An 18,233-nucleotide genomic window follows, 5' to 3' on the forward strand; every position below is an offset into this window, starting at 1 on the left:
TCAGAAGACAACGATCTGACGCGTAGAGGTGGAATCGGGATCGGCAGCGATCTTATTTATGCATCGTTGTCTCATTTGTAAATATTGTAAATACATCTTTTTGCGCGACTTCAGCAACGCAACAATATTTGCATTTTAAAGCGAAGCAGTGTACGGCTAGGTCCTAGAAACATTTCCGTGCGTCTATATATAATATCTTCCCATACTTGGGCCGATCCGGAAAGATAGTGCAATGCCGGGCCCACCCGCGGTGGAGGTGACGCCGGCTTTAAGCCCTCCGCCAAATTGCAAAAATAGGTTTAGTATCTTAGGTCTAAATACAACCTCCATCACATATACTAAATTGTTAAGAACAGATACTGCACTTTGACCAGCCTTGGCCATGTCTACGTTCGCACCGCACTCTCTTTATCAGCGTTCTAAGCGCTTCCGTATCTCCTTTCCTTTCCTTCCGCTCTCCCGTGGTGGTGGTCCCGTAAGCGTGCTGCGTGCCAAGGCCGCGAGGCGGAAAGAAATGCGAATGGTCCATGGGGTCCCAATCCCGAAAACTCGAAACGCTTCACCGGAGTAACAGCCAGATTTCAGAGGCATTTTGTGGGAAACGAATTGTGCTGTGCGTGACCGCTCGTGGTTTCAGAGTGACCTCACAAGCATTACTGCACTGCGGCACGCCGACTAGCGCAGGATCACCTTGGCTATGGGGAATCGATATGTACCATCGGGGTGCGGTGAGGTGCGTGTCTGTTGCACGTGCCAGGATTTGTTGCTAAAAGCTGTTGCGCCGCGTTTCGCCACAACACACGGGTATGTATTTCCCTCGGTATCTCATCCTCTTCCGACGCACAACATTGTGGACGCGCGACCAGTCGCGCCTCGCCTCCCATTTATGTGCATACGGCGTTTACGCACAGCAGTGGACAGTCCGCTAGTAAGGGATCCACATAAACAGCTTCGCTGGTCGGCCACCTTCATACAAAGGAATGGCACTAAATGTATTTCCATCAACTTTCATATTCGTTTATTTAACATTACTTTACTTGAATTAAGACCTACGGGCAATTTATCTTCCGTGGTCTTATGTGTCATTGTTAATTGAGTTCATGTTACTTGACTGACAAAAATCGCACCCCTCGGTTTCATTCTTTCTCGTTGATTAGATAAAAAGGATCTCTAATCCGGCAGCTTTGATGGAATCCGGCAGCATGTGTGGGTTTATTGATCAAGTGCCTTAACAAAGTAATGCTTACGAACTACGTGACATCCGAGGTAGCCAGGATGTTTTGCACCATTGGCATTGCTGGGAGTGGTGGCGACAGCTAAGAGTGCCAGGGTTAGCTGTACTGGACAAATACAAATAACCCAGAAGGTGTATAAGGAAAGAGACCCGCGGAAGGTCATTTGGTAAGAGCATCGCACTCGCAATGCGAGGACATGGGTTTGTATCACACCTGCGGCCAATTCTTTTTGTCATCCGCTTTCATTTTATTATCTGTGGAAGATTACTTTAATTAAGCTATACAGGTATTTTCCCCTATGCTGTCCTTCATGTCATTGTCTGTTGGCTGCTTGTAATTTTACTATATATATATATATATATATATATATATATATATATATATATATATATATATATATATATATATACACAACTTGCTACACTGCTCGGCACAACATTGCAGAGAAGCACAAGCTTCGGCCTGAAGCAGACACTTCAGCGACTGGCCTGCTGTGGGCATGCCTTTGCCAATTCTGTGCATGCTGTAAATACGTGTCCTGTCTTGCTCCTTCCCTGCGCAACATATTTGGTGAAACTAGGGGGAATGCTCGGCAAGACGGAGCTCTGAAGTGCACTTCGTGGGACAACTAACAACATGACAACCGATGGAGCACGTGCAAGGACAGTCGCCATGCCGGCATAAGCAATTGCTACCACAAAACCGGCAGTTATCTTGTCCAGGCGCCGCTACTCAGTACCGTTTTGAGGGACCAACAAACTTGACGTCCAAGAATGGCTCTAAATGTACGAGCGCATCAGCGCCCATAGCAGGTGAGACAAAATCGTTATACTGTTAAACAATTTTCTACCTGAGAGAGCCACGGCACGGGTCTCGTTTCGAAACCATGAGGAAGAACTGACGAGCTGGGAGTGATGCAAGCAAAAACTCCACGAGTTGTACGGCAAGCATGTTGGCTGGTATCGGGCTGCGCAAAAGGAACTGGGGTCCCGCATCCTGACGTGGACGGTATCATATGCGACTTGAATCCAGCACATACTCGTCTTTTGCCGCAATGTTGACGAGTGGTTGTCAGAAGAAGACAAAGTGAACCACACACTGAAAGGAATAGCGGATGACGGTATTAACCTTCTAGTACATAAGAAATTTTCCACGATCATTCGCTTCATTAATGACTGTCGACGCTTAAGTCATCGCATCGCACACCAGTTCACGCGTCTTCTAAATACGGCTGCTATGTTGTCGTGCGAAGTTGTTCACTTTGCGCATCAGCCGTCAACGTCTTGGAGCCTCGCTTGTTTTGTTCGCTGAGAGATCAAAGCCTCGGTACCGGTTCGCTTCTATACCAATTTTAACGATATTTCGACCGACGATTTCTCTTTTGCAGTTTGTCGTTCGCAAAGAGTTGGCGAATCATGGAATTCACTCTGTCTCTTCTGCCAACCGACCGGACACATACGCCTTTGCTACGATCACTTCGTGATGCGGGTACCCCTCTCAGCCTTTTCGCAGCCTAGCAGAATGGCGAACATATGATGGCGGGCCGATTTGTTTTACCTGCCGCAGCGTTGGACACATTTCACATCACTGCTTCGTCATCCCAATATCAATCTGCGTTTCTACCTTACGGCCGCTCACCAGGTACTATTTTGCCGTCGTAAGATTCCACAAAGCCATACAACTCTAATTATGCCTCTTAAACTACATGCAGAGTCATTCACCCTCACCGCGACGTCCCCTGTCTCGCTCACTCACTATTCACCTTGCTCCGTCCGCCACATGCCGGAGCTCTTCGAGAAACTGATGAGTGCAGCTCCGATGCGTGACGCAACTAGAATGCCCAGGACTGCAGTTCGTCAACTGTCCTTACGGACGGATACAAATTTCATGTGTACGCAGACGACGTCCTTGTACTGCTATGTCTCATACCAGCGCGCACATCTTTATGATGAGCAAGCGGCTTCGTAGACGGCTAACTAAAGTACTGAAACCTATGGCGCCCTGTGCTATACGGGTCGCTCAGGGAAGAACAGTGGCCACAATAGGATATGTACTGCTCGCGTTGGTGTTGCTAGCCGCCAAACTTCTGTTTTGTTTACTGTTATTCAAGAATTTCACCATGGTATTATTCTAGGCCGTAATTTTCTATCCGATCAGTCCGCCCCTGCTGACGGGTTCGCTGGACTTGTTCAACTCGATTTACCTTGTCATGATCCACCCGAGGAAGTTCCGCGCAGACTGTGCTCCACCGAGCCCCTTCGACTACCCTCGCAAGTTATGACCTGCATCTTCCTTTCTCCAGCTCCACCTGTACCTGACGGTGACTATTTTGTCTCTCCTGTCGCGGACGTCCTCCCCGCCGATCACGTTGCTCTTCCACACACCGTCCTCACTGTCACCAACAACTATACCCGCCTTACTCAACTTCCTCCACTTCAGAATTGGGGACCATGTCCTACTGCAAGGCATAGCCTTATGTACGCCGTCCTCCTCCCAAGACTGCCAAGTATCAGTCTTGAGTGCGGATATTACGACGTCTCCCGTTGACTCTTCATGTTGTTTGCCGGCTGTCTTTTCTGAGTTCACAAAGATGATTGCTCCGGAACTTCTCTCTCACCACGCCGACCCGTGGTGACATCTGCTAGCATCATTCGGCGACATTGTTTACCTGAATGGTCGCATTTTAGGCCAGACCTCCCTCACGATACACCATATGGAAACCGGTGGCACACACCCTATTCATCGACGACTTCACCGTGCGTCCTTGCATGAATGACAAGTTAATCAAACAGAAGTCCAGAAGATGCTCTCTGGAGGAATCGTCGAACCGTCATCTAGCCTTTTGGCGTGCCCTGTCGTTCTAGTTAAAACGTAGACGACACCTGGTGCTTCGGCGTGGAGTACCGGCACCTCAACAACAGCACGAAGAACGACGTTTATCTTCCACCATTCATTCATCACGCCGTCAACTGCCTTTGCTGTGCGAAGTCCTTTTCTCCTATCGACCTTCATTTCGGCTATTGGCAGATTGCCGTTGACGACATGGACCACGAGGAGGCTGCCTTTATAACACCCGATGACTTACACCCGTTAAATGTCATGTCTTTCACCTTATTTATAACTCCAGCTACATTGTAAGGATGAGGGACACACTCCTGCATGGCATCATGTGGTCCATCTACCTTCGTTCCGAGGTGGCATCATCGTTTGTGTTTCTACATTTTCCATGCACCTGGAACGCCTCTCGTTTGTTCTTTCTGCTTTTCGCGAACCTGGCCTTCTGCTTCTTCGGTATGCCTCTTTGGACGCCGTCAAATTACTGTCCTCTGTCATTCTGTTGACTCATCTGGTGTGCTCCCACACCCTGACAAAGTTCCCGCCGTAGAGATGTTTCCCATGCCAACATGCACTAAAGATGTCCAGAGCTTCGTAGGCAGGTGCTCATACTTCTGCCATTACATGCACAATTTTGCAGAAGTCAACGGTCCTCTTATTGTTCTTCCGAAGGCAGGCATTTCATTTTCTTAGGGCCTTGTACAAGCAACTATGTTCTCGAAGCTTATCTGTCTCCTGAGATCCCCACCATTTCTGCCACACTGCGACCCCTCTCCTTCAATAGATGGCCGCACTGATGACAGTGTTTATGGAATTTGTGCCATTTTATGCAAACGTCTGTAAGGTCACGAGTGCATCATTGCATACTGCAGCCGTCTGCTTTCTCCAGATGAGCGAAATTATTCCATCCTAAACGTGAGTGCCTTGCACGTGACGGGGCCATGGAAAAATTTTACCTTGCCTATATGGTCCACCATTTAGAGTCATTGCAGACCACCATGCGCTTTGCTGGCTTTCGTTCCTAATAAATCCTACCGGGCACCTAAGTTTCTGTCGGCTACGCCTACAGAAAGACTCGTACGCAGTTGTTTACAAGTCCAGCTGTTTACAGTAATATGCCGACTGCTTACAGGCCACCCAGTCGGCCCTTATGTTCCTGCAACCGATGCTCCTGCTTCTGTTTATTCGCTATCTGCTTTCGCTAACCTCACTGCCGAGTAGCGCCAAGCGCTAAATATACGTGATAAAATGGACAAGCTCACATTTGGGTCAAGCGATCCCTCCCTTCACATGTTCCTATCCCAGGATGCCTCTTCATATCAGTGCAGCATGCGCCCTAGTTGTGGACGAACCCGTCGTGCTTACTGAATGGCTATGATGTTGAGCTGCTAAGCACGAGGTCGCAGGATCGAATCCCGGCTACGGAGGCCGCATTGTGGAGGCGAAATGCGAAAACACGCCTGTACTTAGGTTTAGCTGCATGCTAAAGAACCAATCATGGTCTAAATTTCCGGAGTTCCCCACTACGGCGTCCCAATAATCAGATCGTGGTTTTGGCACTTAAAACCCCACAATTTAATTCGTAACCCTAGTGGACCTGAGATGCAGCTTGTCATTCATCAGCATCTTCTCACAACGGTTCTGTCCCAGCGGCACAAAACACTTACTTGTGGTCACCTCGGAGAATCTCGTACATACGACCGTTTCCGGCAGTGATTCTTTCGGCCTGGTCTATGCCGATCTGTTCGCCGCTATGTCGTTTCTTTTTATGTCACCACTGGAAGAAGCGGTATGTGCTCCCTGATGGTCCACTCCAACCCCATGACGTTCCGGCTGAACCCTTCTGTCATGTTGGTGTAGATATCCTGAGACATTTCCCCACATTTGACTACGGCAGCAAGTGGACTACCATCGCAACCGAATATACAACTCAGTTTGACATCACCATGGCCCTTTCAACCTCCTGCGCAACTGACGTAGCCTACTTCCTGTAGCATATCACTATTCCTTGTCAACTTCGTACCGAGCGGAGTCACTATTTCGTCTCTACAGTTGTGGATGACTTGCTCTGGTCCCGTTATACGAAACACAAATCTACTACTGCATACCATCCGCATGCTAACGGTCTTACAGAGCGACTTAATCCAACAATAACGGACATGCTCGGCATATATGTTTATGAAGACCACAATGACTCGTATACTGCTCTTCCTTTTGGCACGTTCGCGTACACTTCACAACTCTACCACACTGAAGATTACTCGCCATTTTATTTTTTGGACGGCCGCGATCCATTACTGCCTTGTGAAAAATACTGTTTACTCAAGAGTGCATGTCAAGAGTACAATACTCTTGACTGTTTTGTCAAGAGTGCAATATTCGATTGCATGTCTGAGTATGCCCACGGCGTCATCGCTCGAGTTGAAGTAGCACGCCAAGTTGCTCACGGTCGTGTTTGTGCTACTCAGAACAAGCAGTAAAGCATTAATGACAGTCGTCACCATCACACCGACCATGTTCTCCCCGGATCTTGTCCTTCTATGTTCTCCGAACCGCTGCGTGGGTCTCTCCGAAAAAACTGATATCTCGCTACTGCAGTCCTTACCGGTTCCTTCGCCAGGTGGCTGACGTAACCTACGAGATCCCTCCGGTCACTCGTACTATTCGCCACACCCAGATATCCTAGGATATCGTTCATATCAGTGACGCTATCACTCTCCTTTTGCTTAAGAAGCATCGGCACGGCGTATCCAGGCTGGGCGGAAAATATGTTACACTGCTCTGCATAATATTGAGGAAGAGAAACACGTGCTTGGAGCTGAAGAAGACGATGCTTCGGTGTCTGGCCTGCTGTGATCTTGTCTGTCAAATGTTTGCATACTGTAAATACATTTCCCGTCTTGCTCCTTCCCTGTGCAAAGATATGTATATAGTCAAAACACAAGAAGCCAATATATTATCAGGCACTTGGTCAAGGACCTCAACACGTTTCAGATCTGGCACCCGTCTAGAAAAGGTAGCCGTCCAGAATCCTCCTCTTCGATAGTGAAATGTATGGCTTTCTCAATGCTATTTAGCATAGAAAACTTCATTGCTAAGGTACGCCACCTCACGGAGGATGACGATGAAGTGATTGTGTCCTTTGGTGTGGGTTCCCTTTTCACTTGTCTTCCTATGGCCCTTGCAGTGGACGCACGCAAAGCTGCCCTTCTGGCTGGCGAGAAGCTTTGTGAACGTACGGCGATTGTGGTACAGGACCGCACAAAATTTCTGGAATTTTGTTTGAAAAATACTTACTTAAATACCCGTGGTGTCACTTACAAGCCAGTGCAGAGAACCCCAATGGGCGCGTTGATTTCTGTGACCGCTGGAAATCTGGCTGTTGCTTCCGCGGAAAGGCTTTGGTTTGTTTTTATCCTGCTCCGAAAGATTTCTTCCGCTAGGTTGATGAATGGTTTACCATCATAATAGAAGACGCCACGGCTGCCTTCATGGATTGCCCAAATAGCATTGAGGAAGCCGGAAATTTCACTACCGAAGGGAAGGATTCTGGCCGGTTACCTTTTCTAGATGTAGTGGCAGAAGAGGCCTTGTAGCAGAAAGGATTTGTAATAAACAAGACGACTTGGATTCCGATTTGGCCTCCATTTGACGCGAGCTCAGCACGTAGAGCTACCTAAAAGGCTTTATTGCTTCTTCAGAAAAACGAGCCTCGAGACCAACGGAATCACGTGATGCCCCCGGCCAACGTCGCGCCGCCATTTCGTATGTTTCCGGCATCACCGAACATTTGGCACGCGTCCTGCGTAAATATAACGTGCAAGTCGCCCATGTTCCCAGTCGAAAGTTTCATCATGAGACTGACAACGTCAAGGACGAACTAAGAAAGGTTCCCTGGTGCTGTGTACAAGATACCGTGCGCGGACTGCAATTATGTCTTCATTGGTGAAAGCGCCAATTTTGAGCTGCGCCTTAAGGAGCACAGGAGCATTGTCAAAAAGAAAGAAAACTAACTTCCAGTTCACTCGCTGAGCACACAGACACCAAGCACACGATTTCAGCTACAGCCAAGCTTTATTCATCGCCCAAGAAAAGAACTGAATGAAACGACAGTATCTGGAATCTGACAATGCAAACAACCGCACACGCTTAATTGAAACGTTGGCAATCTCCTGCCAGCATACGCAAGATGCCTGAAGAGATTGTTGACGCGGATTGAAGTTAAAGATTTTATACCTGTCAGCTCAGTGAACAAGGCTTCCCTTTGGAAGTCAAAAGGTTTCAGAGTTTTTAGACAACCCCATATTAGTCGGGGTGGTTTTACGTTATAGTTTAAGGTACGTTGAATAGTTCGTAGACTTCTAATTACTTGAATGTGCTTTATTTGGGCTAAATGAAACAGAGGCGAAGACTTTCTGGTTCACCCTCGTACTCTACATGGAAGTAGCAATATATAAGGAGTAAGCTCCAGCATACTACACGACTGCTTACGCGCTTCGTAGAGTTTACATACCACAGTGGTTGGTAGTGAAACTGCAGGATAAACGGGTGGCCTTAAAGGTACACATGAAATTTTTGTAGCGCCCACACTATCAAGAAGGGCCCTCGCATAATTATGGAGTAGACAGCTTCACGCGGGAGAAGATTCCAGCTGGCGTAGGGCACGGCGTACAAACGTCCGTCGTGTTCTCGCAAAATAACTGTTCCGAAACTTCTCGAAGAGCTGTACACGCGTAATACAAAGTGTTCGATCAATGCTACAGCCTTTGTACAGGCTGCTGTGAGAACAGTTCCTGAGGGGGCTTAAATGCCTCTTCGGGCTGTGTCTGCCAATTCTGCCGGTTCGGACAGCCTTTCTTCGTAAGACCGGCGAGCGAATGGGCAAGCTCAGCGTGGTTTGGAACAAAGTCCCGGTAATAGCTCGTTAGTCCTAACACAGCCCTGAGCTCCTTCTTTCTTTCCGGTTGTTTAGTAGTGCAGATCTTGTTGGCTGTGTCTTTCAACGGCTCTAAAACGCCTTGTACTGCTACATGGATAAAGAAGCATTTTCTTTGGGAGCGAATTTCACTTTTCTTAGGTTTTACTATTAGTTTGACCAGTCGCATTATTTCCAACAAACAATTCAAAGTCTTTAAATGCTCCTCCTATGTTTCTGTGGCCAGGAAAACGTCATCGAAGTAACAGTAAACATTAGTTTTGTCGCCAACTACCTCCCTCATCGATCGGTAAAAGACAGCAGGCGCTGTCTTAATGCCTGAAGTCATGTACTTAAATTGGTATTAGCCTGTGTCGCATGAAAATGAAGTGACTCCCGTCGACTCAGAGGTCATGGGAACTTATCAATACACTTTAATGAAGTTAAACTCAGAAAAATAGCGACCACCACTCAGCTTGGCAAACTTCAAGTCGGCTCTGTGAATGGGCTCACAGTCGAGGACTACAGTTTAATTCAGTCGTCGAAAGTCTATGCCCTATGCTCACTGTTTCATCTTCCTTTTAAGGCGCTAGCCTTTCTATAGGCTCATGGAGAATTTTGTGTCAGCAGACCTCACCACCGGAGTGTCCGCCGAAGCGTCGTCACGCCATATGAGGACAGATTAAGGAGAGATTAAAGAAGGCAAAATGAATGATTGTGACAGTTAGTGAATGATAACGTTATAACTGAGATGGGTAGAGGCTACTAATCAGTAGTAATGACTAATGATGAATACTAATGACTTGTAATGACTTCTAATGACTCCGAAACGACCAATATGTCTAACGACGGCTTGTAATAAACACAATTGATTAGAAATGACTAGAAATGTCTAGTAATGAGTAGCAATACCTAAAATAACTACTAATCTCTACGAAATGATTAATATGTCTAAAGACTGGCACGTAATGGCCACAATTAATTCATCATCGTCATCATCAGCCTAGCTACACCCACTGCAGGGCAAAGGCCTCTCCCATACTTCTCCAACTACCCTGGTCATGTACATAATTGTGGCCACGTTGTCCCTGCACACTTCTTAATCTCATACACCCAAATAACTTTCTGCCACCCCCTGCTACGCTTCCCTTCCCTTGGAATCCAGTCCGTAACCCTTAATGACTATCAGTTATCTACCCTCCTCATTACATGTCCTGCCCATGCCCAATTCTTTTTCGTGATTTCAACTAAGATGTCATTTACTCGTGTTTGTTCCCGCACCCAATCTGCTCTTTTCTTATCCCTTCACGTTACACCCATCATTCTTCTTTCCATAGCTCGTTCCGTCGTCCTCAAGTTAAGTAGAACCCTTTTCGTCAGCCTCCAGGTTTCTGCCCCGTACGTGAGTGCTGGTAAGACACAGCTGTTATACACTTTTCTCTTGAGGGATAATGGAAACCTGCTGTTCATGATCTGAGAATACCTGCCAAACGCACCCCAGCCCATTCTTATTTTTCTGATTATTTCAGTCTCATGATCCGCATTCGCAGTCACTACCTGTCCTAGATAGATATATTCTCTAACGACTTCCAGTGCCTCGCTACCTATCGTAAACTGCTGTTCTCTTCCGAGACTGTTAAACATTATTTTAGTTTTCTGCAGATTAATTTTTAGACCTACCCTTCTGCTTTGCCTCTCCAGGTCAGTGAGCACGCATTGCAGTTGGTCCCCTGAGTTCCTGATTCCTGAAATTGTTCCTGATTCTATTTGATATTACTTTAGTAAATACTTTGGAGGCAACGGACAGTAAGCTGATTGGTCTACAATTTTTCTACTCTTTGGCGACCCCTTTCTTATGTACTAGGATTCTTTTAGCGTTCTTCCAAGATTCCGGTACGCTCGAATTCATGAGGCATTGCGTATACATGGTGGCCAGTTTTTCTAGAACAATCTGCCCACCATCCTTTAACAAATCTGCTGTTACCTGATCCTCCCCAGCTGCCTTCCCCCTTTGCATAGCTCCCAAGGATTTCTTTACTTCTTCCGGGGTTACTTGAGGGATTTCCCATTCCTCTAGACTATTCTCTCTTCCATTACCGCCGTGGGTGCCACTGGTACTGTATAAATCTCTATAGAACTTCTCAGCCACTTGAACGATTTCATCCATATTAGTAATCATATTGCCCGCTTTGTCTCTGAACGCATACATCTTATTCTTGCCTCTTCGTAGTTTCTTCTTCACTTATTTTAGGCTTCCTCCGTTCCTGAGAGCATATTCAATTCTATCGATATTATACTTCCTCATGTCAGCTATCTTCCGCTTGTTGATTAGCTTGCAAATTTCTGCCAGTTCCATTCTAGCTGTAGGGTTAGAGGCTTTCATACATTGGCGTTTCTTGATCAGGTCTTTCCTCTCCTGCGATAGCTTACTGGCATCCTGCCATTCCTTAATCATGCCCATATGATTGTCGTTCATATCTTCCACAATAAGGTCCACTTCCTGAGCAAAGTCCGAATACCTGTTCTGTAGCTTGATCCGGAATTCCCCTGTTTTCCCTCTTACCGCTAACTCATTGATTGGCTTCTTATGTACCAGTTTCTTCCATTCCCTCCTCAAGTTTAGGCTAATACGAGTTCTTACCATCCTATGGTCATTGCAGCGCACCGTGCCGAGCACGTCCACATCTTGTATGATGCCAGGGTTAGCGCAGAGTATAAAGTCTATTTGATTTCTAATCTCGCCGTTCGGGCTCCCCCATGGCCACTTTCGGCTATCCCGCTTGCGGAAGGAGGTATTCATTATCCGCATATTATTCTGCTCGGCAAACTCTACTAATAACTCTCCCCTGCTATTTCTAGAGCCTATGCCATATTCCCCCACTGACTTGTCTCCATCCTACTTCTTGCCTACACAGGCAATGAAGTCGCCCATCAGTATAATGTATGTAGTTTTGACTTTACCCATCGCCGATTCCTCGTCTTCATAGAAGCTTTGACTTCCTGGTCATCATGACTGGATGTAGGGGCGTAGACCTGTACGACTTTCAATTTGTACCTGTTATTAAGTTTCACAACAAGACCTGCCAAACTCTCGTTAATGCTATAGAATTCATGTATGTTACCAACTATATCCTTATGAATCAGGAATCCGACTCCAAATTCTCGTCTCTCCGTAAAGCCCCGGTAGCACAGGGCGTGCCCACTTTTTAGCACTGTATATGCTTCTTTTGTCTTCCTAATTTCACTGAGCCCTATTATATCCCATTTGCTGCCCTCTAGTTCCTCCAGTGGCCCTGCTAGACTCGCCTCACTAGATAACGCTCTAGCGTTAAACGTTGCGAGGCTCAGGTTCCAATGGCGGCCTGTCCGGAACCAGGGATTCTTAGCACTCTCTGCTGCATCACGGTTGTGACTGTCGCCTGTTCCTTCGCAGCTGCTGGGGACTGAGGGCCGCGGTTTGATTGTTGTATTCATATAGGAGGTTGTGGCCAAGTACTGCAGCAGGGTGGCCAATCCAGCTCTGGTGAGGGAGTGCGTTACCGGTTCCGGTCACCGGGATCAGGCCACACTCCAGGCCTGTTTATGCAATTTTATCAACACGCGGATTTTTTTAATCCGGTAAAAAATTGTGCGGCACCGGGTTTCGAACCACGCTCCTCTTGCACGCGAGGCGGATGTTCTACTTCAACGCCACCGCTGCAGCTGAGAGAATTGACGTAAGGTGACTGAACTCCTTTATTACAGCTGACATGAAGTAGGATCCGTGGTCGCCGACAGTCTTCCGTGCTAAGCCTACTCGGGAAAACATTTCTACGTGTCCTTCCGGAACATGTGTCAACGCGCTAGATGGCACCGTGGCAGCGTCAGGGTATATTGTGGCAAATTCGACCATAGTAAAGATGTCAGGTCGCCTTCATCTGCAATTGGTGACAAAGGAGCAATAACTTAGATGCCTACACGAGCAAAGGGGAGTCAACTACACGCATCGTACCATGTGGAACGCGTCCGAATAAATAGCTTGTAACCGCTTGCTGAAGGCTGTCACACGATTTAAAAAGCCGTTCGTCTCCGACACGACCCCTGGCTAGCAAAATTCAGCAACAATTTTATATACCATTCTCGTCACACTGTGGTGAACCAGGAGGATCATTCATGCGCCAACTTCATGACGGTCGCCCTAAGATCTTTTGGCACCACTTGCTTGTCGAATATTTTCCCATCTGACACTTTGTGCTTCCTGTATAAAATAGCACCATATAAGTAATATTCGCTTTTGTGGTCATCCGCGATCATCTTGCTGACCATTTCGACACAATGCTTCAGACAGCTATCGTTCTCCTGTAAACCTTTAATTTAATTTGGTCTATTCGAGTGTCCAAAGCTTGGAGTGCAGACAGTGTGCGCAGGAACCGTGTTTGTTTCCTGTGTCACAGCGACGAGCTCAGCATCGGATTCGTCATCTTCTGTATGTCTCGAGGAGGTCGCTGCGCTTTTAACTTTGGGCAAGGTGTGTTCCCCTATGTCTGGTAGCTTTGATTGGTCGGTGGATGGCGTCCTCGTGGCAGTGTGACTCGTTTTGTTGCTGTTATGGTTCTGTGAAGACCATGAACTGGCCGGGTCTTAAGGTGAACGGGCGCCTTAAATGTTCCGAACACCGCATCATACCGGGACCCTCACACACATTTAACTTCCGTGGCGCCTGTAAAGAATGAAGTGCATAGTATACTATCGCTTCTAGAAATTAGTGAATGGTGCGGTCGAGCAGGAACATGGTGATTTTTCGTCCTGTTATTTCACCATCAGATAGCAAACAGAGCCACACGACCACGGTATTGCAGCCAGTGTCTCGTAAGACACACACCAGTTGTGATTTGAGAAAGTCTTTTTCCACTGGAAGATTTCCACTGCCACATTTGGGGCGCGGTCGCATTAACGTCATTTTGACTCTTTGAACCGTTTCGCTATTGACATATCCATCATCCTCTTAAATTGCTTATTTGGTTTGCGGTGAAGCCAGCATACACGAATCCTGTTCTTGATTTTCCCTTCCTGAGGCTTCACCTGCTTGTCCCTTTCTGCCAGGCCATCTATGACCTTCAGGGCTCTATTAAGTCTGGTACCAGTACTACGAAGCTCGGTGTCCTGCTTTATGATAAAGGAAACACCGATTAGTTGTCCGCGGCGCCACCGCTGGGAGTTCAGTCTAGATAGTGTACTCTAACGCGAACTCTTTGGAGAGCTGCTCTCTAACTGGTTTGGTAAGAATTTGCGCTTCTATATAGCAATCGGCAGTCTTTGAAAACGTAGTGAGGGTTTTACAATTCGTTTCTGTGACTAACACTCGCACCAACGCAGAACATTTTGTCAAAGCTGTTTAGCGATCATGGCGTCCCGGAGGGGGTCGAAGGTCCTTTTAATATGGGACATTTCAAGCCAGTGGTTGAAATAGCCCGCTATTCTTCCTGCTCATTGCAGGCCGTTGTCTACGGGCTTGATGTTTCGAAACTTTTCTCGGTATTCTTCAGTGGTGCGCTGAAACCACTGAAGAGTAGCCTTCAGCTGGTCGTAGTCTATGTCTGCATTCGAATCAAGACGTCCTATGACCGTCCACGCTTTTCCTGTCCGGCAGAGGCTAAGGGAGAGTGCCCATTTTGAGCGGCGCCATTTTTATTTGTTGCCACTTTCTGAAAACACTTCAAGTAGGGTCTAAATCAATCAGGGCATCGTTAAACGAGGTCAACTTATGGGGACTGTCAACCACAGGAACTGTCCTGGTAACCGACAGTAACGCAGCTGTCGTCCAGCTACCAGCAGTCCGCAACGCGTCCTATGTACCAGCAATCTTTTTCTGGGTGTCGATCTTGAGCTTTAGCACTTACGCTTCTAATCGTAGGCGCTCTTCTGCCCGCGGTTTCGCGTCTTCGCGATGTTTGGCGCGCTGGTCCTGGCAGGCTGGCCAAAATTGTGATGATGCGGGCCCAGGCCTCAAAAGCACAGGGATGGTACAATGAACACAGATAGGCTTTAATGACACGGACACGGGACTAGGGCAATGTAGACGATAGCACACATGACTCACTTTATGGCTGTGTGTCTCTTATATACCCATACAAAGCGCCACTCTAGGATGACGTCTGATCGCGTGTCGGTACCAGATGACATGACACAAGGAGCCGCAACAATGAATTTGTAGTAGCGGGTGGTAGGGGATGGTGGCCGGGGCCGAGGTTTGGCAAACGACGAGCGACTTGTGTAACGGCTGGGTCTAATCTTTTATCAATCACAGCGTAGACCGTTCGTAAGGCTCGGCTGCACCGAAGCGCGCTGGCTTTGGATGTTTGCACATCAGCGGTGCAGGCTGGTTCAGGCATAGAAACAGCCTTACCTGCTCTCCCAGCTGGCTGAGAAACGACGGCCATGGGTAGAAGAACTGCTCGGATTGATCGGCAAAAAGCTCAGACCAGGCAACTCAGCTCTTTGTATGGTTGCTCTTTCAGAACCAGACACCCGCTTCTCCTCTTCGTCCATCGCCACACCACAACACCACCACTTGCCTCCTCGTGCATAAGATGTACACGGCGGTCAGACCAATCTCGATCTAGATGTAACGTACGACTACCGCATGGTCTCAGTGCTCCATCAGCAGAAGGGCCAACCCTCGATTCATAATCTGAACGTGTATTCCCCCATGAACTTTCAGGGGTCTGCTTCACGCAGTTCTTCGATGAGGCATTGCGTACGGCGGCTCATCAACCTCTGTTGAGTGTCGGCGACTTTAACGTCCTCAGCCCTCACTGGGGCTACAACTACAAGAAGACGCGGGGCCGACAACTTAAGGAGCTCATCTCCTCGCTCAGTCCCACGCTCCTCACCGATCTGGTACATCCCACACGTTCCGGTAATTTGGTCTAACGTGACACTAGCCCGGACCGTAACATCTCCCTCATCGTAATAGCTCCTTCATTCGTAACATCCGCGATGCTACGTGAAAAAATCTCAATGATACCCTCGGTAGCAATCGTTTTCTGCTCCGCACTGCATTCACACCGCGACAGAAAATGTGCCAGCACTGCCGCCAGGCCCGCCTTACCGACTGGTGCAAGTTCAGATCTCAGCCCTTCCCCCCGATCCCTGATTCAAGCGAAGACGCGGCGTGGGCATCCTGTGCCCTTCATACGCAACAAGCGCGCAGTCAGACCCTTGCCAGCTCTAACCTGACTCCTGCTATCGAACCACACCTCCTCCATCTCTGGGATGCTCACCGCGGTCTCATACATCATTGGAGGCGAAACAAGCTGAACCGTAAACTCCGTTCCTGTATCGAGGCGCTCAGCGCACACGCAGATGCATATTCCGTGCAACTTGCTGATTAAAATTGCACCGACACCTGCACGAAGGCAGCAGGCCAGATGAGCTCCAAGAGCACGTGGTGACTCTTCCTGAGCCTTTTGGACCTCACTAGCACCCGCGGAGAAACACAACGTCAACTCCGTCGCTCCTTGCATGCCTATCAGGGCACGAGGGATCAACTCGCAAATGATCTCTGCGACCGATACATTTGTCGCACGGTCGACCCCGTGGGCCCGGAATACACATATTCTGGTTCCCCCAACTTCAACCTCGACGCTCCATACACGCTTCCCGAATTGTGGGCTATGCTGCCGAAAATGTGATGGGGCACGGATCCCGGCTGGGATGGCATCACAGTGTCGCTCCTAGCCAATCTCCCCGACCAGGTTCTTTGTCGCTACTCCACCTTATTAACTCGATATGGGACAGCTCGAAACTCCCATCACAATGGACCACGTCGCTGGTCACATTCATCCCTTAGCTGGGCAAGCCGGTTTGCATTGAGTCCCAGAGATCCATCTTTCTCACCTCTTGTGCCGGCAAACTCATGGATACTATGGCCTGCGACCGCCTTTTCGCCTACCTGGAGGCTAGGGGGACTTTGTCAACACGATCTTTGGCTATTGCCCGTAACTGTCGGCACAGGACGTCTTGCTAGAGCTCCACCACGATGTCACAGAGCTGACTACTATGCGTCAAAATGACAAAGCCGTTCTCACTCTCGATCTTCGGGGCACGTTCGACAAGTCAAACAGAGTAGCATTCTCGTTAACGTTTCCGCCACAGACTGCGGACAGAAGACTTTCGACTACATCAGTGCTTTTCTTTCTCATCACGCCGCATTCATCCGCCTCGATTCCACTGAACACGGCCCGTACCCCCTAGGCACACGGGGTACACCTCAAGGAGCGGTCTTGTCACCCCTACTCTTCAACATGGCCATGCTGAATCTACCCTCCCTCCTGCACAAGGTCGACCGGATACACCATGCGCTCTATGCTGATGATATTACAATTTAGACCAACACCGGCCCGCCTGCTCAAATCAAGGAACGCCTACAACAGGCGGCCCTTCTAGTGGACACCTACGCCGCTTCTTGCAGCCTGTAGTGTTCCCCATCGAAATCGGCCTTCTTATCGGTCGCCCGCCTACCGCCGCCCCAGATTTCTCTCCCGTCCGGCCCCGTCCCGTCGGCGTAGCACCTTTGGATTCTCGTAGTTCACCTCTCGTCCTCCCTGAACCCTAAGGGTACCATAGCTGCTCTCCGACGCACCAGCGAATAAGTCAGTCGTATAATTCGGCGGGTCTCTACCAAGCGTGGCGACCTCCGGGGCACCTAGTCCCTCCGGTTGGCCCAAGCGTTTGCGACCAGTCGGGTTCTCTACCCCTGACCCTACCCATAACCCTATCGCGAAAGATGGTCGACTCTAATTGTGACCTTATGTCCTCTGTCAAACATGATTTTTGTCTACGCAACGAATTTTATTTTTACGGGAAGCTCCGAGCATCCAGCACTTCGGTGATCGGTAGGCTGCCATCTTCATAAAATTTCATTTCATTGTATTTCCTTGAATACCCCACGAGAAGATATTACATAAGGGGACGGATCAGCTACAAAACATGAGTAACAATATCGGGTGTTTTTGTAAGCAAAACATGTTATTTAAAATTTTCAGCCGATGACGATGCACAGGTGATATCAACAATATGTTGGTAAAACGCCGTTCCAATCTTTACCGGCACGTGGGAATAAGGAAGCTCAAAAAGTAACAGTTCGGGCAAGTGGACGAAAAACTTGAAGGTTGTGGTTGTTGCGGTGTGAAATGTACGATGCTGGCATGACGTAACGTGCCCGATTGAGTGATGAGTAATAGAACTTGTGGTACAATAATACGGTG

The 18,233-nt window shown here is 48.2% G+C and overlaps 1 non-coding gene across 1 annotated transcript; it reads right to left on the reverse strand.

Annotated features, from left to right (window-relative positions):
- Positions 1-201: 201 nt before the first annotated feature.
- LOC126526526 (U2 spliceosomal RNA) lies at positions 202-388 on the reverse strand. Its single transcript, XR_007598592.2, has one exon. It is a non-coding gene; the product is annotated as a U2 spliceosomal RNA (small nuclear RNA).
- Between the last annotated feature and the right edge of the window lie 17,845 nt (positions 389-18,233).

This window comes from Dermacentor andersoni, chromosome 8 (genome assembly GCF_023375885.2).
Source record: "Dermacentor andersoni chromosome 8, qqDerAnde1_hic_scaffold, whole genome shotgun sequence".
Taxonomy (NCBI): Eukaryota; Metazoa; Arthropoda; class Arachnida; order Ixodida; family Ixodidae; genus Dermacentor; species Dermacentor andersoni.